The sequence below is a fragment of the Trichosurus vulpecula genome, chromosome 1, assembly GCF_011100635.1.
Source record: "Trichosurus vulpecula isolate mTriVul1 chromosome 1, mTriVul1.pri, whole genome shotgun sequence".
Classification (NCBI taxonomy): Eukaryota; Metazoa; Chordata; class Mammalia; order Diprotodontia; family Phalangeridae; genus Trichosurus; species Trichosurus vulpecula.
The window spans coordinates 121,655,603-121,681,664 of record NC_050573.1 but is presented as its reverse complement, the minus strand read 5'-3'; the positions used below and the strand labels follow the sequence as shown (position 1 = coordinate 121,681,664).

The following is a 26,062-nucleotide window of genomic DNA, read 5'->3' as shown; positions in this document are numbered from 1 at the left end:
GAATCTGCCCCATTTCAAAACAATCCATTACTCTTAGGGACAGCTGTAATTGTTGGAGCATTTTCCCCACCCCCTTATTCTGGTAGTATGGAATTTGGTTCACTTTTTTACTAGCCTGGAAAAATCCAGCTTTTCATTCCAGAGTAACCCATTCAATTAGACAACTCCATATTAAGTATCTACTGTATCCAAAGATCTGGGATAAATGATGAGCGTGGCCATATGTAGCAAAGTAGAAAGAATGATGGATTTTAGAGTCAGAAGACCTTGGTTAAATCCTACCTGTTTGAGAAAGGGAAAGTGACCTAATCTCTTTGGGCCTCCATGTCCTCAGCTATAAAATGAAGAGAGGTTGGATTTGATGGCATTTGAGATCCCTTCCAGCTCTGAAGTTTCCTATATGGATATGAAGATCCTACTCTCCAAAATTTATAATACAATGCAAAATGGCAATGGACTAGAAGTCCACAACTATGATGGAAATGAGAGTGAGATAACTGCAAAAAAAGACATGTAAGACAAATGTTCTAAGAGATGGAGAGGGGGCACATGGGGGTGGCAGAAGGGGAGGGCCAGGAGAAACTTCTTGGAGGAGTTAACATCTGCATTGAGACTCTAAAAGAGATGTCAATGGATGGAACTGGGGATGTGGAAAGACCATTTAATGTTCTGGGGACCGGAGCAAAGTCAACACAAGAACAGAGAGAATGCTCCAGGATCTCACTCTGACTACCCAATGAACTTCACTGGATCCCTCTTACCTTCAAGATCAAATTAAAACTCTTCAAGATTTAAAGACCTTCACAACCTGATCCCCACCTCTTTCCAGGTTTATTGTACATAACTACTATGTCATCAAAACTGGTCGGGGCGGAGCCAAGATGGCGGCTGGTAAGCAGGGACTACTGTGAGCTCCGTACCGAGTCCCTCCAAAAACCTATAAAAAATGGCTCTGAACCAATTCTAGAATGGCAGAACCCACGAAACAGCAGAGGGAAGCAGGGCTCCAGCCCAGGACAGCCTGGATGGTCTCTGGGTGAGGTCTATCCCACATGGAGCTGGGAGCTGGGAATGGAGTGGAGCAGAGCCCAGCCTGAGCGGCGTGGACCAACAAGATCAGCAACCAGGCAGAGCATGCCCTAGCGCCCTGAATCAGTGAGCTGCGGCAGTTACGAGACTTCTCAACCCACAAACACCAAAGACTGCTGAGAAGGTTAGTGAGAAAAGCTGCGGGAGTGGAAGGAGTTTGTGGTTCAGCTTACAGCCCCGGGGGCAGTGGAGGTGGGGCAGCCAAGGATGTTGCTGCTTCCAGCTCCAGGCCCACCTGGAGGGAGGAATTAAGTGGCGGATCAGAGCAGGGGTGCACAGCCTGCTGAAGATCTAAGCCCAGTTCGGGTTGGGGGTTCTTGGGGAAGGAGCAGTGCTGGTGTGGCAGAGCTGGCACCTCCCCCCAAACGTGGAACATAGAACTCTGTAGTCTACAAGCAGTCATACCCCACTGAAAAACTCAAAGGTCAAGTTAGTTGGCTGGGAATATGGCCAGGCAGCGAAAAGGCACCGAGATTCAGTCTCAGACTTTGCATTCTTTCTTTGCTGACAAAGAAGACCAAAACATACAGACAGAAGAAATTAATAAAGTCAAAGAGCCTACAACAGAAACCTCCGAGAAAAACAGGAACTGGTCCCAGGCCATGGAAGAGCTCGAAAAGGATTTGGAAAAGCAAGTTAGAGAAGTACAGGAAAAATTGGGAAGAGAAATGAGAAGGATACGAGAAAACTGTGAAAAACAAGTCAATGACTTGCTAAAGGAGACCCAAAAAAATACTGAAAAATACACTGAAGAAAACAACACCTTAAAAAACAGACTAACTCAAATGGCAAAAGAGCTCCAAAAAGCCAATGAGGAGAAGAATGCCTTGAAAGGCAGAATTAGTGAAATGGAAAAGGAGGTCCAAAAGACTACTGAAGAAAATACTACTTTAAAAATTGGATTGGAGCAAGTGGAAGCTGGTGACTTTATGAGAAATCAAGATATTATAAAACAGAACCAAAGGAATGAAAAAATGGAAGACAATGTCAAAAATCGCATTGGAAAAACCAGTGACCTGGAAAATAGATCCAGGAGAGATAATTTAAAAATTATTGGACTACCTGAAAGCCATGATCAAAAAAAGAGCCTAGATATGATCTTTCAAGAAATTATCAAGGAGAACTGCCCTGATATTCTAGAGCCACAGGGCAAAATAGAAATTGAAAGAATCCATCGATCACCTCCTCAAATAGATCCCACAGGAAAGAAAAGGGAAGAAGATAAAAATAAATGGGGGGGATGACGGAGGGGAGGGCTGATGGGGGTGGAGGTAGTCAAAAACAAACACTTTTGAAAGGGGACAGGGTCAAGGGAGAAAATTCAATAAAGGGTGATGGGTTGGGAAGGAGCAAAATATAGTTAGTCTTTCACAACATGAGTATTGTGGAAGGGTTATACATAATGATACGCATGTGGCCTATGTTGAATTGCTTGACTTCTTAGGGAGGGTGGGTGGGAAGGGAAGAGGGGAGAGAATTTGGAACTCAAAGTTTTAAAAACAGATGTTCAAAAACAACAAAAATGTTTTTGCATACAACTAGAAAATAAGATACACAGACAATGGGGTGTAGAAATTTATCTTGCCCTAAAAGAAAGGAAGGGAAAAGGGGATGGGAGGGAAGTGGGGTTACAGAGGGGAGCGCTGACTGGGGAACAGGGCAACCAGAATATACGCCATCTTGGAGTGGGTGGTAGGGTAGAAATGGGGAGAAAATTTGTAATTCAAACTATTGTGAAAATCAATGCTGAAAACTAAATATGTTAAATAAATTTAAAAAAAAATAAAAATTAAAAAAAAACTGGTCCTGCTAAGCCAATCTTATTATTCCTCAAATGTGGCACTCAATCTCTACCACTGTGCATTTGCTCAGGATGTACCCCATGCCCTTCTCACTTCCATCTCTTAGGATTCCTAGTTTTTTTCAATGTTCATTTCAAGAGTCACCTTCTGTGGAGTTGTGAACTGATCCAACATTCTGGAGAGCAATTGGGAACTATGACCAAAGGGCAATAAAACTGTCCATATCCTTTGATCCACCAATACCATTACTAGGGCTATATCCCAAAGAGTTCATAAAAAAAGAGAAAAGGACCCACATGTACAAAAATATTGATAGCAGCTCTTTTGTGGTGGCAAAAAATTGGAAATTGAAAAAATTACCATCAATTGGGGGAATGGCTGAACAAGGTGTGGTATATGAATGTAATGGAATACTACTGTGCTGTCAGAAATGATAAGCAGGATGATTTCAGAAAAATCTGGTGTAACAACAATGCTACTTGCTGCTACTGTGGCTGTATAAGACCAAAAACACCAGCACACAGGAGGGCTGTTAGCACAGATTCTTTGATCTGCTTTTCTAAGGAAAGCAACTTTAAAGGGTTTACAATCTCACTTTAATTAAACATACATATATCATTCACTTAGTTCAGGGGGAAAAGACAGCACCCTGAACTTCAGAGAAAAGACAAACAGAAATTATAAGCAGAAATTATATGAACAGAGCAAATATCACAAATCAGCAGACAGGGCTTCTGTCTGTCCATAGCAATACATACATAGTTACCAGAAAGAGAGAGAGAAGCACCAAGCCAGGGGACGGGGCTCATTAATGGCTACGCAGATTCTCCTCTGGTCAAATCCCACAACACTCTTCCAGTGAGTGAGCCTCAAGCAAAATTCTAACCTTAGAGTATATATATACTCCTTCAGGTTTAGAGGGCATCACGACAATGTGACTCAAACCCATGTGACCTAGGCCTTCCCATGACTTAAGCAGGTCTTCAAGGACTCCTGATTCAATCAGAGACTCTTGATTAAAACAAATGCAAGACTCAAAGGCACTTGATTGCCTTAGTGCTCAGAAGCACTAAGAAACAAAAGACAACAAAAAGTCCCACTTTACCTGTCATTACACTTGGAAAGACTTACATAAATTGTTGCAAAGTGAAGTGAGCAGAACCAGGAGAACATTGTACACAGTAACAGCAACATTGTGCTATGACCAACTGTGAATAACTTACTTCTTATCAGCTATACATTGATCCAAGACAATTCCAAAGGACTCATGATAGAGATTGCTTTATACATCCAGAGAAAGAACTATGTAGTCTGAATGCTATCAACTCATACCATTTTCATTTTTTTTATGTTTTTTTTTCCTTTTGGTCTGTTTCTTCTCTCACAACATGACTAATAGGAAAATATGTTTTACATGACTGCACATATATAACTTAAATCGAATTGCTTACTGTTTTAGGGAGGGGGTGGAGATGGGAGAAGAAAGAAAATTTGGAATCCAAATTTTTTTTAAAAATGAATGTCAACATTGTTTTTATATGTAATTGAAAAAAAATACTATTTATAAAAAGGAGTCACCTTCTACATGAGGCCTTTCATGATTTCCTCCCTCTCCTCCTGCTAGGATTTTCCCCTCCAAGTCACCTTGTATCTATTATGAAAAATCCTACCTATACCTACATATGGGTGGGTTGTCTCCCCTGTTTAGATTCTAAGTTACATGAGCACAGGAACTGTTTTCACTTTTATCTTTGTAACCCCAGTGTCTAGCAGAGTGCCTGGCACATATCCTTAAGAAATGTTTGTTGGTTAACTGACTGAAGAGAAGTGGTAAAGCTTAGGCTAGATTATGGAGGTCCTTAAATTCCAGGTGTGGAGCTCCAAGGTATGGAGCTTATACTTCGTTTAGCAGGCAATGTGGAGCCCCTGAAGGCTAATTAGAGGAACAACATGATCACAATATAGGGCATGCCTCTCAGTGCACTCAACATAAGAAGAGCTAGGAAGTATCCCAGGACTCCATCAATCCAGATTCTGGGAATCAATCATTTATTATATTCCAGGTACCATATTAGGCAGGGCAGATAGGTGGTGCAGTGGACAGAGTGGAGTGCCTGAAGTCAGGAAGACAATTCCTCCTGAATTTAAATCTGGCCTCAGACACTTACTAGCTATGTGATCATGGGAAAGTCATTTGACCCTGTTTGCTGCAGTTTCCTCATCTGTCAAATGAGCTGGAGAAGGACATGGTAAACCACTCCAGTATTTTTGCCAAGAAAACACCAAGCGGGGTCACAAAGAGTCAGACATGGCTGAAATGACTGAATAACAACAACAAAAAACTGTGCAATACAGTGACAGTGGCCTTCTTGCAGTTCCACAAATAAGAAATTCAGTCTCTTGACTCAGGACATATTCTCTGGCTTTCCTTCATTCCTGGAATGCTGCCCCTCCTTATTTCAAACTCCTGGTTTCCCTGACTTCGTTTAAGTCCCAACCAAAATCCCACCTTCTACAAGAAGTCTTTCTGAACCACCCTTTATGAATGTGTCCATCTCTCTCTACCTCCCATTTATTTTATCTGCAGCTTCTTTGCCCATATTTGGTTGTTTTTTTTTATGTTCTGGGGTCATTGAGGACAGACTTTTTTTTGCTTCTTTTTATGTCTCTAGAGCTTAGCATATGCCTGGCATATAATAGACACTTAATAAATGTTTATTGACTGACCGATTATTCAACATACTTGGGCATGAGAAAGTCATTGTGCTCCACAATAATATATATGGCCTCTGTTCTTTCCTCCTATCATTACATGATTTTGCAAAGAGCCTTCCTTTTATGGACTAATTTTTAATAAAGTTTTATTATTTTTATAGTAATTTAAAAACACATATTGCTCCTCAGATTTCTTAATCCAGATAATTAGGAAGCATGAGATTTTATATATATGCATATATATAAAGCTCAAATTATAAGAGGTCTTTTTTTTGTTTTTTAATCATTATTTATTTATTTAATATTTTTAGTTTTCAGCATTAATTTTAAAAAGAGTTTGAATTAAAAATTTTCTCCCCATTTCTACCCTCCCCCCACTCCAAGATGGCATATATTCGGATTGCCCTATTCCCCAGTCAGCCCTCCCTTCTGTCACCCCAATCCCCCCCATCCTCTTTTCCCTTATTTTCTTGTAGGGCAAGATAGATTTTTATGCCCCATTGCCTGTATATCTTATTTCCTAGTTGCATGCAAAAACTTTTTTTTAACATCTGCTTTTAAAACTTTTGAGTTCCAAATTCTCTCCCCTCTTCCCTCCCCACCCACCCTCCCTAAGAAGGCAAGCAATTCAACATAGGCCACATGTATATCATTATGCAAAGACCTTCCACAATACTCATGTTGTGAAAGACTAACTAAATTTTGCTCCTTCCTATCCTATCCCCCTTTACTGAATTTTCTCCCTTGACCCTGTCCCTTTTCAAAAGTGTTTGCTTTTGATTACTTCCTCCCCCTATCTGCCCTCCCTTCTATCGTCCCCCCTTTTTTATCTCCTTCCTCCTTCTTTCCTGTGGGGTAAGTTAACCAACTGAGTGTGTATGGTATTCCCTCCTCATGTCAAATCTGATGAGAGCAAGATTCACTCATTTCCTCTCACCTGCCCCCTCTTCCCTCCCAACAGAACTGCTTTCTCTTGCCACTTTTATGTGAGATAATTTGCCCCATTCTCTCTCTCCCTTTCTCTCTCTCTCAATATATTCCTCTCTCATCCCTTAGTTTCATTTTATTTTTTTAGATATCATCCCTTCATATTCAACTCACTCTGTGCCCTCTGTGTGTATATATATATATATATATATATATATATATATACACACACACCTACATATATACATAGACACACACATATGTATGTGTGTATATATGTATACATATACATATATATGCATATTCCTTTCAGCTACTATGATACTGAGGTTTCATGAATCATACACATCATCTTTCCACATAGGAATGTAAACAAAACAGTTCAATTTTAGTAAGTCCCTTATGATTTCTCTTTTTTGTTTACCTTTTCATGCTTCTCTTGATTCTTGTGTTTGAAGGTCAAATTTTCTATTCAGCTCTGGTCTTTTCACTGAGAAAGTTTGAAAGTCCTCTATTTTATTGAAAATCCATATTTTGCCTTGGAGCATGATACTCAGTTTTGCTGGGTAGGTGATTCTTGGTTTTAATCCTAGCTCCATTGACCTCCAGAATATCGTACTCCAAGCCCTTCGGTTCCTTAATGTGGAAGCTGTGTTATCCTGATTGTTTTTCCACAATACTCAAACTGCTTCTTTCTGGCTGCTTGCAGTATTTTCTCCTTGACCAGGGAGCTCTGGAATTTGGCGACAATATTCCTAGGAGTTTTCTTTTGGGGATCTTTTTGAGGAGGCGATCAGTGAATTCTTTCAATTTCTATTTTGCCCTGTGGCTCTAGAATATCAGGGCAGTTCTCCTTGATAATTTCTTGAAAGATCATATCTAGGCTCTTTTTTTGATCATGGCTTTCAGGTAGTCTAATAATTTTTAAATTACCTCTCCTGGATCTATTTTCCAGGTCAGTGGTTTTTCCAATGAGATATTTCACATTGTCTTCCATTTTTTCATTCCTTTGGTTCTGTTTTATAATATCTTGATTTCTCATAAAGTCACTAGCTTCTACTTGCTCCAGTCTAATTTTTAAGGAAGTATTTTCTTCAGCAGTCTTTTGGACCTCCTTTTCCATTTGACTAATTCTGCCTTTCAAGGCATTCTTCTCCTCATGGGCTTTTTGGAGCTCTTCTGCCATTTGAGTTGGTCTATTTTTTGAGGTGTTGTTTTCTTCATTATTTTTGGTCTCCTTTGGCAAGTCATTGACTTGTTTTTCATGGTTTTCTCACATCATTCTCATTTCTCTTCCCAATTTTTCCTCTACTTCTCTAACTTGCTTTTCCAAATCCTTTTTGAGCTCTTCCATGGCCTGAGACCAGTTCATGCTTTTCTTGGAGGCTTTTGATGTAGGCTCTTTGACTTTGTTGACTTCTTCTGGCTGTATGTTTTGATCTTCTTTGTCACCAAAGAAACATTCCAAAGTCTGAGTCTGAATCTGAGTCCATTTTTGCTGCCTGGCCATGTTCCCAGCCAATTACTTGACCCTTGAGTTTTTCATCAGGGTATTACTGCTTGTAGAGTAGAGAGTACTTTGTCCCAAGCTTGAGGTGATGCGCTGTTGTGTTCAGAACTATTTCTACACAGCAAGCTCTGCCACACCAGCGCACCTCCTCCCCCAAGAACCGCCAAGCTGGACCACGACTCAGATCTTAAGTAGGCTCTGCACTTCTGCTCTGATCTGCCACTTAATTCCTCCCACCAGGTGGGCCTGTGGCCAGAAGCAACTGCAGCTATAGTTGTGTCCTCAGAGCTGCACCACCTCCGCTGCCCCCAGGGCAGTAGCCGAACCATGAACTCCTTTCACTCTGTCCCAGATGCTTTTCCCACTAACCTTCTCTGTTGTCTTGGTGTTTGTGGGTTGAGAAGTCTGGTAACTGCCACAGCTCACTGATTCAGGGCGCTAGGGCCTGTTCCACCCAGCTCCCTTTCTGGTTGGTCTAAGCGCAGCCCACGCTGGGCCCTGCTCCGCTCCACTCCCAGCTCCATGGGATAGACCTTACCCAGCAACCATCCAGGCTGTACTGGGCTGGAGCCCTGTTTCCCTCTGCTATTCCGTGGGTTCTACAGTTCTACAATTTGTTCAGAGCCATTTTATAGGTTTTTGGAGGGACCTGAGAAGTTTTATTTTTAACCATCATGTATAAACATATTTTGTTGAGATATCAACTGATCTCTTTCAGTGCAGAATCCAATAGAATTCTGTATTACATCATTTTCATGGAAAAAGCTGTGGCATTGCTATCAATAGGTTTGCAAAGTTAAAAAAAAAAACCTTCCCTAAAATCAGCATCAATATGTTTCGACAATCTGGCTGGCAGCTCTTGTGGGGGTGAAAGACCAACACAAGTCCAACAACAAGAATGCTGCCAAAGCCCAGGTCTTTTGATCTGCTTTACTAAGGAAAACAATGTTAAGGGATTAACAAGCTTACTTTAATTCAGCATACACATATCACTCACTTAGTTCAGGGGAAAAAGTCAGCCCCCTGAACTTCAGAGCAAATACAAACAAATTACAAACATCGACAGACAGACCAAATACAATTCATAGTTACCAACATCTAGGTTCAGCCCAGGAGCTCATAACAAGGGCTGGCCTTGAGTCATGCACACCACCATAGCTGTGTGTAAGAGCTCTGAAAAATAGAAAGCCAACCCCTGGTTTTATATCTTTTTCAGGGTCAAGTGTGAGTCACACATGTGACTCACCCACGACCTAAAATTGTCATAAAGAGGTGACTTAAACTCATGTGGTCCAAAAGCCTATGATGTCCCAAACATGTCACTTAAACCCATGTGTAAACTAGGCCCTCCCCTGAGGCAAGGAAGTCACCAAGGACTCCCAATCTAATCAAGTAAACAAAGGCCAAACTCTTCAAGGGCACTTGGTTGAACTGAGTGCTAAGAGCCCATTTCGTTTGCCAACACAAATTCCCAAATCCAGAAAATACAATCTCATTTATTTGTGGATGGGATACATAAAAACTGATTAATAAACTGATTCACAATAAACATCCATGTTGATGGATAAGGAATATCGGTATGTTTGCTTTGTATCAGTACTTTAGCTACAGATAGTATGAAATCTAGTAAATTTAAAAGATGTCTTAAATGTGTACATGCAGAATAGATTGGCAAGGTAAAATAATTTCCTCGGAAAAATTAGATGCTTTCCATAAGCAGAACAAATAAATAAAAAACAGAGTGTCCATGTGTGTTGGCAACCAAAAATGGGCTCCTTAGCACTTAGTCAACAAGTGGCCTTGACTAGTTTGGCTTTTACCCCTGAACTGAATGCTGTTTGTATGTTGGACTGGAGTAAGCTTGTCGGCCCCTTCACCTTGCTTCCCTTGCTTAAGCTGATGGAAAGAACCTGTGCTTTCCTGGTCAACCCCTTCACCTTGCTTAAGCAGATTGAAAGAACCTGTGCTTTCCCCAGCGCACCTTATACCCCCCGCAGAAGCTGGATGGTTAAAAACAGCTTCCGCTGGAGCTACAGCCACAGCCACAGCTGAAGCAGGAGCTGCCAGTGGCAGAGCTGACCTACGGGAGGAAGCTGAACAAGGACTTCAGGCCAATGGGTAATCTTTTTACCATAGAGGGGGAAGCATGATTTTGCTTTACGCAATCATGCTTCTCTGTAGCCTCCTGGTTACTCTTTCGAGGCGTACTTATTGGGCCTGGAAGCTTTTGATCAATATATCAAAATGGGGTTGCTGGTTCATGGGTTGGTTACTGTGGAGCCTAAATATATGTTTTGATTCCTCTGCCTTCTACTTTGAGAGTTTCTTATATCCGGCGGTTCCAAACCTTTCAGACATGTATATGATCCTCTTTGAGATTATAAACTCTGCCCTCCTAATACACCATGATGTTACAAGAATTGTTTATATTGCATAAGGTTGCTAACATGATTGCTAAATGCAAAAAGCTTCATCCAATAGGAAATTGTGAGTGCTACCTTCAGCTATATGTTCAGAACAATACTGGGTACATTACCTGCAGTACAGCTGCGAATGATTCTATTCACAGGTAAAATGGTGAAAAGGAGAACCACTTACATATCTGTCTAGTGACCTTTGTAATCAAATAATTGAAAAGCAAATCTTTGTATTTTTTGCATTAAAAGTGGAAGCAGCTAGGTGACACAATGGACAGGGTGCCAGACTTGAAGTGAAGATGACTCATCTCCTTGTGTTCAAATCTGGCCTCAGACACTTACTAGCTGTATGACCCTGGGCAAGTCACTTAACCCTGTTTGCCTTAGTTCTTCATCTGAAAATGAGCTAAACAAGGAAACAGGAAACCACTGCAGTATCTTTGCCAAGAAGACACCAAATGGGGTCATGAAGAGTTGGACACAACTGAACAAAAACAACAAAAGTATGAAAGTAGTTAAAGATGATTATTGCCTGTGCTACTGCGTGTTGGCAAACAAAATGGACTCTTAGGACTCAGTTCAACCAAGTGCCCTTGAAGAGTTTGGCCTCTGTTTCCTTGATTAGACTGGGAGTCCTTGGTGACCTCCTTGCCTCAGGGGAGGGCCTAGTTCATACATGAGTTTGAGTGACATGTTTGGGACATCAGAGGCTTTTAGACCACGTGGGTTTAAGTCGCCTCTTTGTGATGATTTTAAGTCATGTGGGTAAGTCACATGTGTGACTCACCCTTGACCCTGAAAAAGATATAAAACCAGGGGTTGGCTTTCTCTTTTTCAGAGCTCTTACACACAGCTATGGTGGTGTGCGTGACTCTGGGCCAGCCCTTGTTGTAAGCTCCCGGGCTGAACCTAGATGTTGGTAACTATGAATTGTATTTGGTCTGTCTATTGATGTTTGTAATTTGTTTGTATTTGCTCTGAAGTTCAGGGGGCTGACTTTTTCCCCTGAACTAAGTGAGAGACATTTGTATGCTGAATTAAAGTAAGCTTGTTAATCCCTTAACATTGCTTTCCTTAGTAAAGCAGATCAAAAGACCTGGGCTTTGGCAGCATTCTTGTTGTTGGACTTGTGTTGGTCTTTCACCCCCACAACAGCTGCTAGCTGGATTGTTAAAACAGAATTTTACTTTGATTTACTTTGATTTTTTCCACTGCTTCTATGCTAATTTTAGTTGCTCTAGTAGATTTTCTCTTCAAACATATCATATATTTATCTATGGATATTATTTCATTTTTAAAAATAGGTAATAAAAATTAAGACAAATTTAATTGCTGAAATTTCCAAAGTTATCTAAAATTGATATCAGTTACTAAAAAATCTTTTAAATTTTGGGTTTTTTGAGAAACCAGTTTATTCCAAATTTACTAAAAATAATAGATATTATGTTACATTTAACTTTTATGCAAAAACTATTTAACTTTAAGTTTCCAGACTTTATTTTCAAATGCAACATCTATCTCATGAGCCGGTATTGATGGCAGCAGATCATGACTATGCTAAAATTCTACATGTAGCTTTTGACCCCCTTTGAATACTATGAACGCTGCCCAGCCACCATCAACTGGAATGAATTCTCTCAATTAATTACTCTTGCTTCTATTGAGTTTTACCTATGTTTGAAAAATGTTCATTTTTTTTGTCAGAGTAGATATATTTATGTAGCAGTTTTACATGAAAAATTTCAATGGTTTTTACCATTACTTTGAGCACTCCTGACACTCTACCTTGCCATGGAGTTGGGGTGAGGAAGAGATAAATCCCACAGTTTGGGAAATGACACCTCAAACCCTTGTAATCTGGCTTCCAACCTCATAACTGGACTGAAACTGTCCTCTCTAAGTCTGCCAATGAGTTGTTAGTTGTGAAATCTGTTGACATTTTCTCAGTCTTCATTCTTGACACATAGTAGCCACCTAATATATACTTGTTGACTGATTCCTATCCCCTCCTCACCACCACATTTGACATGGTTAATTACTCCCTATTATCTCCCCCTCCCTAGGTTTTCTCTTGGTTGCAATCCTAATTGCTGGCCACTCTTTCTCAGTTTTCTTTGTGGTATTATCATCCATGTTCTAAACCCAGTTTTTGGGAATTTCCCAAGGTTTGACTCTGATGGATGCTCAGTCAAGCAATTATTTATTAAGCACTTATGTGCCTGGCACTATGCTAATTTCTGGGAATACAAAGATCCTGCCACTGCCTGGCTCAAGGAGCTTTAGGGATTTTTCTATTGCCTCTAAATATGAACTACTTTATTTGGCATTTGAAGCTCCAGTCTGTCTTTCTATGATTATTTCTTATTATTCCCCTTGACACAGGCTCAATTCCCAACACACTAGCCAACTTACTGCTCCCCATAAGCAGCACTGAATTTTCCACCTTCGAGGCCATATAGACTATTCCCCATGGCTGGAATAAAGTCCAATTATAAATTATAAATTCTTACAATTCTTAGTTTACTTTGATATTCAGCTTATGTCATGTTCTACACAAGGCCTAATATTTCTAGTACCTTCACAAATAACACACACACACACACACACACACACACACACGAACACATGATGCTAGAATAAAATGTTGCCTTACAGGCTCTTTTAGAGTAAAGATGTCTCCCATCTACACCTCAGGATCATTCAGGATTTTTTGCAAGGTATAACAACAGAAATAGAAATAATCCTGTTCAATGATGTTTTGATAATAAACATCAGATGAGACATTAAACATAGAGAAATGTGCCCATAGAAAGTATTCACGGCTGCAATACAAGTCACCTGGACAGTTCCAGGTTGAGGCGGAATTCTTCATAGATAGGGAAGTATCTCAGATGTTACTGCTTAAAGATGGCATTGTGCTGATTTCATCAATTTCAAGACTTTTCAGAGAATCCAGGAAGAAATGTGTAATCACTCAAAGGACTCTGACCTGCCCATTTACACAAGAAAGACCAAGTACAAAAAAAGAGTATCTGTACTGGGTTGCTTTCAGGAAATGGCAAAGTTCTTGTATGACCCTAAATTTCCCATGAAAACAAATACCTATTATTTTCAATACTAACATTTTATCAGTGCTGCTATATGGCATATGTCGATGAGATGCAGAATACAACTGCCTCTAAAGAACTAAAAACATATACCACCCAGAGAGTAAAGGAGAGAACATATCTAATGAGGAGCTCCACAGCTCCAGTTTGTTAGCTATTCACCCTAGCTTTGTGTCATCTTCATAAACATACCATGTTCTGGCTGTCTTTATGGCAAACCACGTCCTGTCCAGCCTCCATCTCCACAAGGCCCCAATCCTATAGGCGCGGGCTTTGATTGATAAGCATTTCACCTTTTCTTACCTGGTCTCATGCCCATCTTTCCCCTTCCCAGGGTCTGTATACCCTACCCTGTCACACACATATACTTTCCACGTCCAGCTCTGAAAAACCATAATCAAATCAATAATAAATAATAAAATCCCATTAAGGATGTCAATAAATTGTCCTATTACTCCAATCACCATTCTCTTTGAGACTTATTGTATGTAAGGTGGATTTTAGTGTGTGTAAGGTGGATTTTTGTCATTCTTTCTTAGAGTTTAGTTTTCCAGGATCCATGGCCATAACAATCTCTTTTTCCGAGGTTCATGACTTGTAAACATCTCCACCATGCTTATGCAGCATCATATAATGATAAGTAATAAACATTTGTGCTTAAAATTGTAAATATCCACTGGGACTAGGCAGTGAGATAACGATGAGATAAGGTAAACTTGTGAGGCTATTGCTGACAATATGACTTCTTTGTCTGTTGCCCTATAAAGCCCTGATCAGTAAGTGGGGAACCCATAGGGCAATATGACAGTGTAATGATGTGTGTGCCTTGATTGGCCCCCATCAAGTCTTGGGGGGGTGCGAAATATGTGTTTGCCTCAACCAGCCCCCATTGAGCCTTTACGGGATTTAGGGGAGTGGACAAGCTGGAATGCTGTGCTTGTCTCGACAGACCCCATCAAAACACAGGGATAGCCGCCCCCCCTTTCTCACTGGCCCCTGCAAGAAGGGTGATTAGAGGATACTGTAGGAGTTGGTGCTCCCATCAAGAGCAACTCTTTTGAGAAGACTAGACTATAATAAAATAAGTAAGATTATTAAATCCTCTGAAACTGTCTTCCTGTCCTTCCTGTATGACCAGATTGAGAGTGAACCTGTTAGAGGCTGGAGTCCAAAAACTCTAGTGCCTCTTGTGTGTTATTTGTGAAACATATCTATCCAAAAACCTGTTCTCTGGCGACGTTCTCTTCATCTGTTGTCTTCCCTTATTAGAATGTAAACTCCATGAGAACAAGCGCTGCTTTGCTTTCTTCTATTTTTTTCACTTATCACAGTGCCTAGAACATAGTAAATGCTTAACACATGATTTAGCATTTATTTAGTCATCAATGTTTTCAAGATACTGACAGACTCCACCCAGACAAAACTGTTGGGTACAAAGAGCAAACTGCTATTGACTTCAAACCACACAAAGAGGTCTTATCTAACCTGAGTTTCTCCAAATCTGGTTGGCCTGTGGTTCCTTCAAAGGACGTCCTATTAGCTCAGTGGTTGAAATGGAAAGAGAAGTCCAAATTACACAGAATTTCTTAGCACTAGTGGTATCCTGTAGTATATAGCACATAACCACTCAGTCTAACAGTTGGAAATGACATTAAAGGCCATTTGGTCCAACGTGTACCCATTAACGAATGGTTGTTTAATCTTTGAAAGTCTCCAGTGAGGGGGAATATACACTAATCTCAGAGGCTGTCATTCTGCTTTTGGATAATACTCATTGTAAGGAAGTTTTTCCACAGAAATCTCAGGATACAGAGAATCAGGGCAATGTCGGTATATATCACTTTGAAGTAAACACAGACACAGACATATACATGCACCTATATATGTATTTGTGTGCATATGTTTGTTTCTGTATACAAACACAGGGCATGTATAATAGGGCTAGTTAGGTTTGTCAACAGAACACTATTAATAAAATGCTGGTCCCAAGAGTCAGGAACATTTGAGTTCCAATCTTGCCCTAGACATTTATTAAGTCTAAGTCCCTGGGATGGTCATCTAACTTTTCTCAGACTTATTGTTTATTTCTAAATAAAGACGTTGGACTTCATGGTCTCTAAGCTCCTTTCTAGCTCTAAATGATCCTATAAAAATTGCATGGTTTCATTTACCATTCCCATTTCCTAGCAACCTTCATACATGAAAATGTTTATACTTGTTGATGGTTTTCTAGTCTGATTTAAAAAAAAAACAGGGAAATCTTTCTCTCATCTTAAACCCTTAGCTTCCCATTCTACCCCTGGGGTCATGCAGAAGAAATCTAATCTTCATGTCTTTTATATAATAACCCTTCAAATATTTGCTATTGTGTTCCTTTTAAGTCTTCTCTAAGCTAAACATCCTCAAACATCCCCATTTGTCCCTTGCTGGGCAAATCTTCCAGTCCTCTTGCTATCCCAGGGGCCCTTTTCTGGATATGCTCCATCATAAGTATCTTTCCCAAAATGTGGCACAGCAAAACCACTCCACAGGTATCTTCAACCACGACAGAGTTTAGCAGAATTATCACTCTCTCCTGCACTTCCAAGAGCCAAGATGGCATAGTAAGCAATAAATCGCTGTAACTCTCCTATATTTACCTCCAAACAACCATAAAATAGCACCCCAAAACAAATCCTGGGAGAGCAAAACCAGAAAAAAGACTGGGTGAAACAATGTTTAGCCCAAGAAATGTGGAATATTGACAAAAGGGGAAGAGTCCTGGCAAACCAGCAGCAAGCCCCACCTCAGCAAATCAGCAGGAGATCCTGAGCCTCAGTGTGGTGAACACCACACCAAGGACCCCCACGTGCCTTAGCATAGTCAGAGGAACCAGCAGACTCCAGTTCCGAGAACCACCACATGCTTCAGTGTACCTCTGGGCAAACAAGTATCCTTCAGCAAGACAAGAAAGTAGACCAGAATTTGGCGTTCTTCGGTGTAGCCCTGGGGAAATAGGCATCCTCCAGGGCCAGACCTCCATGTGCTTCAGCATGGCCCCAGGGACAAGTAGAAATACACTACAGATCTGGCACATGCCAGACACCACCACTAGGACCCCTGCTCAGCACAAGGTAAGCTGCCAAATCCATAGGGCCTCCAGTAGCACCAGCCTGAGACAGTGCCCCTTCCACCCTAGGCACAGAGCTCAAATTTTAAAAAAGGGAAAAAGCAAAAACAAAAAGATAAGCAAAAAAACAATAAAAAATAATTTGACCATAGAAGGTTATTATGATGATTGGGAAGACCAAGACACAAATTCAGAAGAGGACAACAATGTCAAAACATCTATAGGCAAAACCCCAAAGAAAAACAGGAAGTGGTCCCAAGCCCAGAAAGAACTCTAGAAGAGCTTAAAAATCCTATGAGGGGTAGAAGAAAAAATGGGAAAAGAAATGAGAGTAATGCAAGAGACTTATGGAAAAAGAGTCAACAGTTTGGAAAACTGCTTAAAAAGTAGAAATGGCCAGACGGAAAAGAAAGTACAAAAGTTAACTGAGGGAAACAACATCTTAAAGGTGAGAACTGGCCATATGGAAGCTAATGACTCTATGAGACATCAAGAAACAATCAAATTCAGAAGAATTAAAAAATAGAAGAAAATGTAAAATACCTCATGGGAAAAAAAACAAATGACCTAGACAACAAATCCAGGAGAGACAACATCAGAATCACTGGACAACCTGAAAGGCATAATCAAAAGGAGGACCTGGGCAGTGTCTTTCAAGAAATTACCAAGGAAAACTGCCCTGATGTCCTGGAACCAGAGGGCAAGATAGGCTCTGAAAGAATCCACTCAGGAAAGAGATCCCCAAACAAAATTCCAAGAACATTATAGCCAAATTTCAGAACTATGAGGTCAAGGAAAAAAATACAAGTAGCCAGAAAGAATTCAAATATCAGGGAATCACAATCAGGATTACATAGGACTCAGCAGCTGCAACATTAAAGGATCAGAGATCAGGAAACATGATATACCGGAAGACAAAAGAGCTGGGACTACAACCAAGAATCACTTACCTAGCAAAATTAAGCATAATACATCAAGGAAAAAAATGTTCATTCAATGAAACAGAATGATTTCAAGCTTTCATTAAGAAGATGACCACAACTAAACCAAAAGTTAGACCTCCAATATCAAGACCTAAGAGAAGCATAAACAGGTAAAAAGGGAAAAGAAAAAGTAAGGGATTCAAAAGAGCTAAACTATTTACAGCTCTACGTGGGAAGATGATACTTGTAATTCTGAAGTTGACTTTTTGAGCCCAAGTATAGTTTTACCTTTATTCCTATTAAATTTTACATTTTTAGTTTTAGCCCTCTATTCTAAAATGTCGAATTTTATTTTCAATTCAGATTGTCCAGATTTATGTTATCCATTACTCATAACTTCACGTCATACAAATTTGACATTTATGTCATCTATAGTTTCATCCTAATCAATGATCAAAATGTTGAACAGTACAAGGCCATGGACCAATTCTTTGAGTACTCCACCTAGAGACCTGCCTCACAGTTGACATCGCCACTTTAATGGACTTATTTTTGGGGGTCCAGTCATTCATCTACTTCCAAATATGTGACATAGTTCATATTTCTTCATCTTTTCCTTAAGGACAGCAGGATCATAGGATCACAGATTTAGAACTGGAAAAGAGCTTAGAAGTTTGTCTACTCCAACTCTGACATTTTATATTTTATAGCTATTTAGAGATAAAGTTAATGCTGGGATTTTTCTGAATCCAAATTAAGCATTTTACACTGCATCAATCTTCCTGCCAAATTATTTCGGAATATCAAATTGTTTGCTGACATCATCCAATCTATTTACTTTGTCAAGAACAAAAGAATGAAAGAAATGAACTAGGAATGATGGTATGTGTCTACCAGGGAGGCTAAGGCTCATCTGTTGAGCAGAGGAGCCCTTAACTACAGTGGGCTAACAATCACAAATCCACACTAAGTCAAGTACCAATATAGTACCCACTGCTGATGGGAGGGATGAGGAGTCAGGGGCTTGGGGGAGGGGATAGTACCAAACTCTACAGAGGAACCCAAAAGCCCAGGTTGGAAATGGAGGAGGTTGAAATTCCCATGCCAATCAGTTGCAGAATTGGGCCTATGAGAAGCCACTGGACTTCTAGTCTGGGCAAAATAAAAGGAGGGATAGGGAGAGGGAAGGAGATAGAGAGAAAGCTTGGCTTTCCCTGTCATAATCTGTACCATATATGCTGTCATTTAGAAAGCACCAATTCCTTTTCTAAATGCTTACAAACCACCTTGTTCATAAAGTGTTTCAGGAAGCCAAAATCATTAGACAAACCTACATGTCAAGCCCCGAGAACCCACCTATTTGCCTATGCCATTTGCCAGAACATCCAAGAGACCCTCTAGAGGGGATCAAAGTGCTCTAGAGTGGATAGTACTAATCTTTTTTTTTTTCCACTACCAAGCCATACCCAAAAGACCTACAGCATCTGATTATTCAAATGCCCTCCACAAGGCTCCTGCTGCTGCCCAAGTGGGGGAAAAAGTACTTCTAAAAGAGAAAAGAGTCTATGACCTCTAGCTAAAAGGTGTGAATGCAAGAGACTAGGATTTTTGCTAGACTGATGTTATAAGCACCAAGGGGTCAGGCACCAATATGTTCTACTTTGACACAGCAGTGAGTAGTTATTAATCTTTGTTATAAGAAAATTATCATACCTTTGCTTCAACTTCACTGAATAATGCTAACAAGGCTTATAAGAATATGATAAAGGTTTATCTATGTTTACTTTGGAAAGATTACTGCTTTTTTCATTATATCCCTTTAAAACCCAGACTAGCTCCCTATTATTGCCTGTCTAATCAAGTCTAATCTTCCCAGGCTGACATTCAAGTGTTCCATCAACTGCTCTGCTGCTCCACCTAGACAAATTTACCTTTTACTATTCCATAACATGAACCTTCAAGTCAGGTAGTCTCCTCACACTCACCCAAAGATACAATGATTACTCCTACATAGCCTCATGGAATCCTCCTCCCCAACCCACACTCTGACAAACTATCCACTCAAGTTATTAGTCCAAGATCCTTTTCTACTACAATATCTTTCCCAACTAACCCAACCCATACCTATCTTTCCCTGTTCTAAACACCTAGAATATTTAGAGTACTCTCTGGCTTAGTTCAACTGGTTTCAACATAAGCATCTGTACTTTAAATCAGGATTCACAGGACTGTAGGATTTTCGATTTGAAATGAGAAGGGAACACAGAGGTCATTGGGTCTAACTCCCTTGAGGAATAAAAGACTCAGAGAAATTAAGTGATTTATTAATCACACCCAGTAAAATTCAGAGGCTGGGATAGAACCCAGGACTTCCTAACTTGAAATCCAGCTTTGGCCCCTGGCTGCCATGTATTCCAACTTGATAAGATGATTCTGTGACTGACCTTTGCTTCTAACCAGCCAGGGGGCTGATTGTGCACAAACGGCTGATTCTGAAATTATCTCTGTGTCAAAAACCAGTCTTTCCTGTCTGTGGGTATAATCAGTTTCATTTTCTGAAACACTCTAGTTCAGTTCAAGAAAGAAAGTATTCACAATATAAAAACATAAAGCCAATGAGGACAAGCCTTTAGCGTCTCTTACTTTTTAACCCCAAAACGTACTCTACAATATATTTTCCTCCATGCTCTTCCCCTGATTTGGGTATATCAAGATATAGAGTAATTTGGTTTGAAGAATCTTGTCAGGTTTGTCAGAGAATTTCTCTTCTTCCTCACCTAAAACAGGTGTCTCAAGGTTCAAATCCCAGCTTTGCTACCTACTAGGAACTCACTCAACCTTTCTGGGCCTCAGTCTCTGTATTTCTGAAATGAAATTAGACTATAAATCAGGGATTCTTAACCCAGGGGCCACAGACACCCAAAAGGCCAGTAGAAAGATTTGGAAGGGAAAAAAAAATTTACATCTTTATCTTAACCAACATTTAACTAAAATTTCTGAATGCAGGCAAAAATTCAATCATGATTATAGGCAACAAACATTATTCTGAAGGGGTTTATAAGATTCGTCAGATTGCCAAAGCTGTACACAACACAAACCATTGTACAGATGGTGAGGTGCTAGGGTGTATCTGTTTTCAGGTTATACTGAACTAACTGCATCCAGTCCACAGAACTGACCAAGGCCTCAGGGCACCCTTGGCCCACTCCTGCAACATGATATTCCCAGTACCCACCCAAGCCCAGGGTGCCACTGACCTTTGTTCTACAAAAAAACCCTATATAAACTGGGACCCTTACAATTCATCTGTCACCCATTACTACTTCTATGGTTAGCATAATCCTACTATCTATTCCTCCCTATTCCTTTTTACTTGATCACTAAGCCTACAAGAAGTGAATTATCTCCAACCTCAACCTTCTGTTTTCTCATCCCAATTCTCCTTAAATCCACCCTTACTCACATACTACTCCAACTGTGGGAATCTTGTTTCAAAAATTAACCAACATTCCTTCATCCAAAACATCTTCTCCATCTCCATCTTTATTTTTACTAAGCTCTGACTTCCTTTGTAATCCTATGTGTTTTGTTTTATTCATTTTAAAACATTATTCTGAGAATGGGTTCATAGGCTTTATCAGAGTATCAAAGGAGTCTATAGTACAAAAAAGATTTAGAAATGCCTGTTTATAGCATTGGGGCCTCCATCAATTGGCCATTCCTTAGGCTATGATGGGCAAATTCCTCGCTTCTGTTCTCTCCTTATACAGTGACCAAGAGTCTACATCTACTGATGCAAAAATCCCCTTCCCTCCCTATACAGCATCCTAACCTTCTGTCCACAACCTCCTCCACCACCACATTCCATTATGCTCTGCAGAACCTCCGCTGGATTGTGAGATGCCCCTTAATCCTAGATTTCTTTATTTCATGCTCTTTCCATCTTATACTAATGAAAAACTAGCTCTCTCCAGAAGACACTGCATCCTTAGCCACCCTCTCCTGAACTAGGGGCTCCTTCTTTCATGCCTACCCTCCTCACTGCACCCCTGCCCTGACGTTCTGGGTCAGAAGGAGATGAAGACATGAATCTTACATGGAAGCTAGGTGATAGAGTGGATAGAGCATTGGGCCTAGGGTCACGAAGACTTGAGTTCAGATCGAGCCTCAGATACTCACTAGTTGTGTTACTCTGACTAAATCACTTGATCTTTATTTTTCTCAGTTTCCTCATCTATAAAATGGGGATACTTAGGGATGTTGGGAGGACCAAATGAGATAATAGTTGTAAAACGCAATGCCCCAAACATGGTAAGTATTATTATTGTTATCAACATCATAATCATCATCATTATTCTCTTCAATCCCACTTTCAGATTATTAGTTTGCCACTATTGGTCCACAACATTTCTTCCTTTGGAGCTCCTTCCATTCACCTTTTTGTTCAATCATTTTTCAGTGATGTCTGACTCTTCATGACCCCATTGGGGGTTTTCTTGGCAGAGATACTAGAGTGATTCCACTTCCAACTCATTTTACAGATGTTAAAACTGAGGTAAACAGGGTTTAGTGGCTTGCCCAGGGTCACACAGCTATTAAGTGTCTGAGACCAAATTTGAACTCAGAAAGATGAGTTTTCTTGACTCTGGATTCAGCAGTGTAGCCACTGGGCCACCTACCTGCCTCTACTAATATATTAAGGGAATGCTTATTACAGCTTTTTCTTTGTCTGGTCTCCGTGAGTATAGTAGGCATATAATAAATGTTTTCATTTTTAAGATAAATGAAAATACTGTCTTTCTGTAGATTTATAGTTATGGATCTATGTGAGCACTGGAAGTCTAAAAAGGAGAGGACATGGAGTGGGGAGAGTGGAGGAGACCAGGGAAGAAGATTATAAAGAGTAGTCCCCTATAGACTTGAATTTATCATGCTCATGTTGCCTGCCACACTGGACGAATTTCTCCCATATTTCGAGAGAGAGAGAGAGAGAGAGAGAGAGAGAGAGAGAGAGAGAGAGTGTGAGTGTGAGTGTGAGTGTGAGTGTGTGTGTGTGTGTGTGTGTGTGTGTGTGTGTGTGTAGGGGGGAAGAGAAGGAAGTGTCTTATCCCTCTCAAAAACTGTGATGGAAAGAACTGGGTACCCAGAACTCATTTACCAAAGAAAGGTAAACTAGCCTTACAACCAAACTTCACCTCCCTCTCAACCTACTGAAATGGCACGGGGAGACAGTTAAAATATATATTTTTTTAAAATTACCACTGTCAGTATGGGTTTCTACCCACTTTTAAGAAGTATTAAAAATACAGGTAGCTAGCAGCCGTCCCTCCCATTCTTGGAAATATCTGCTCATAAATCAGATGGGAGATTTTTCTCTGGGTGTAAATATCTTGTGCTCAAAATGTAAAATATCTATAAACTCAAGAAAAAAGGTTTTTGATTTTCTGCACACATACGCTTATTCTTCACAAAGATACATTTTAATCCTCTATTTCTACATCTTCAGCACCTCCTCCTCCAACCACCTCTTCCTCCTCCCCCCCTTAAAGCACTCCTCATTAGATTAGGAAGTAACACAAATGCAGGCTCTTACACACACACACACACACACACACACACACACACATTCACACATTCTCACTATCACCACCACCGTTACCACCAGCACCACCACCTTCACATTTCTAGTCAGTCATATTTACAAGTCAGGCAATTTTTAAGTGACCTCTTTGATAACAGTGACCTTCAACTCTGGAATTGTCCTCTAAATGATAACCTGTTTGCTTTTTATTCATTCTTTTTTATTAATAGTCCTTTCTTATACTGAGAACAGTTATTTACCCGATGTAATGGACTGAGCAGCCCAAGGGCCATTCCCATGCACCCAGGCTCCCCTTTTGGAAGATTCCTGGGTTTCTTCCTGCTTGAGCAGGCATTTCTAACTCAATCGGTCCCTGTGGCATTTACCTGAAATGCTGAGGCTTTCATGTTTAATTAAATTTTAATGCCCCTAATTTTGAGTTCTTTGAAATGAAGGAGTTAAGACTGAATGATTCTCATCGATATAGCTATTTTAAAAATTAAACAGGGAAAATTCCCAGCATCAATGTGCTCTTTTTAGCATTTCTTGAAATGCCATTTGAAAGAGATGTGTTCCTGGTGTCTCACTGTGCAAAAAGATTTGCACGACACATTTTATATATAGATATGTATATAGATAGAGAGATAGATTGAAATAGGTGTTGATCTAGATATTCACACATATATGTGCACATATATGTATGTGTGTATATACATATATACACACATCATTTTTTTACACACACACAGAGAAATTGAAAAGAGATTTTTTTTTAAAGCTAGTTTAACCTTCTTCAGCAAACAAGGTCTGGGTACCATGTTCTCCAAAAGATGTATGCTGCTGGTTTAAGAACAGTAACAACGACAACGAAACCACAAAACAATCAGGACCAAATGTTGTAACATTTCATAGAATACGCAAAATAATAGATAAGATTAATAGCTAACATTTATACGGCACTTACTGTGTGCCAGGCATTGTGCCAAACACTTTACAATTATTCTCTCATTTGATTTTCACAACAAACCTGGGAGGTAGATGCTAGTATATCCCCGCTTTACAGATGAGAAAACTGAGGCAAACAGAGGTTTAGTGACTTGCCCAGGATCACAGAGCTAGTAAATATTTGAGGTTGGATTTTAATCCGGGCCTAGCACGCTATCCACTGTGCGATCTAACTGTCCTGAGCATGGCTCTATGAAGATACTGCCATCCATCTCCTTTGAAAAACTGGTAGGTCCATGGGTGTGGAATACTACATATATTTTCAGACTTTTTAGAAGAGTTGATTTGTTTTTCTGAATTTTTCCCTTTTTTCTTTATTTTTTTGGTAATTTGGGGTGGCTTTCTGGGAGGGATAAGGGAAAGGATCCTGAGAGAAATTCTGGTGATTTAAAAAATCAAAGACATCAATATTTAAAAAAAAAAGCAAGGTCCTTTTTCAATGATTCTCACCATGATTTCTAGTTAGCATATTTTTTGTGTTTTCTAAAACAAAACAAAACAAAAATGATAGCAATTAGGCCCCATCAGGATCAGATAACTTCAGAACTTCAATGGAAATATAGGCTATTCCCAAGCAGAGATGAGCTTGTTGGGTTGAAGCTCGGTTCAATTTATAACATCTTTATAAGGAAGAAAAAGTCATATTAGAGCTTTACCGCCTAGAGAGTGCAGCCTGACTGTACTAAATAGTTATTAACTAAAACAGACTAACCAGAAGCACTTTACTTATTTTGTTTTCTTGAGATGATTCAAAAAAGAGGCTACACAGTGGGGTTCCCAGGCATTTTATTCGTGCCTGCCTCATACATTCCCCCTTTCCTTTAGGTGATCAAGGGATATAGCTTTGCTGCAGTTGATTTATTCTTTAACAGAGAAATGTTATGCCAACATGAGATATAGGATGGGATAAAAAAAGAAAACTGAACCTTGGATTGAAAGACTTGGGTGCATAACTGGCCTCTGACATATACCTGTGTGACCTTGGATGTGACAACACCCACGGGACTAAATTTCTTTATCTGTAAAATGAGAGGGTTGGATTTCATGGCATTTCAGCTTCTTTAAATTCTGTCTTTCTTTAATTTCCAACTAAAATCCCACCTCCTACAGGAAGCCTTTTCCAATCCCTCTTAATTCCAGAGCCTTCCTTCTACCGATTATTTCCTATTTTTCCTATATATAGCTTGTTTACATATATTTGTTTGTTGTCTCCTCTACTAGACTATACAATCCCTGAAGACAGGGACTTTCTTTTGCCTCTTGGCATTCTGAGCTCCTTAAAACAACTGCCTGACACAGTAGGCACTTAATAAATGTTTACTCATTGACTGAATAAAATCTGGATTCCAAATAGTATCAGTTCTTAATATAAAGTACAGCTGAGCCCAAAACCACAGCTGAGACTAATACATAGAAAAATTAGGCACCTGCCTTGGGCATAGTACTCACAGAAGGACTCAACAAATGCACATACAATCAATCCTCAACTTTCATGGGGGTAATGTTCCTAGAAAATGGTGTGAAAGTCAAAAACATGAATATTGATCCATTGAACCTATGGGAAATAAGAAGTTAGGTTCCTGTGACCAGAAAAAACTGAACTCTTTTGCTAATGATAACTGAAAATATATTTTTCTGCATACAATTCTTTATAAGAAAACACTGATTCTGATAATGCATACTTTTCCTAACACAGTAACCATGAAATAACCCATAAAATGCAGTACACAAAATAAAACTGGTAACATGTGAAACATTTTTCTCATTAGTATTTCCCTAGAATTTTGTGACCTTTTATGATAACATCTCATTAAAAAAATTAATTTCTGAAAATATTCATTTTCATAATACATGAAATCTCCAGTCTCATACTTTCC

At 39.8% G+C, this 26,062-nt stretch overlaps 1 protein-coding gene across 1 annotated transcript in view; it reads right to left on the bottom strand.

Annotated features, from left to right (window-relative positions):
* The window catches only part of SAMD12 (sterile alpha motif domain containing 12), a 530,415-nt gene that overhangs the window by 456,949 nt on the left and 47,404 nt on the right, over positions 1–26,062 (bottom strand). The gene's annotated exons all lie outside the window — the stretch shown is intronic.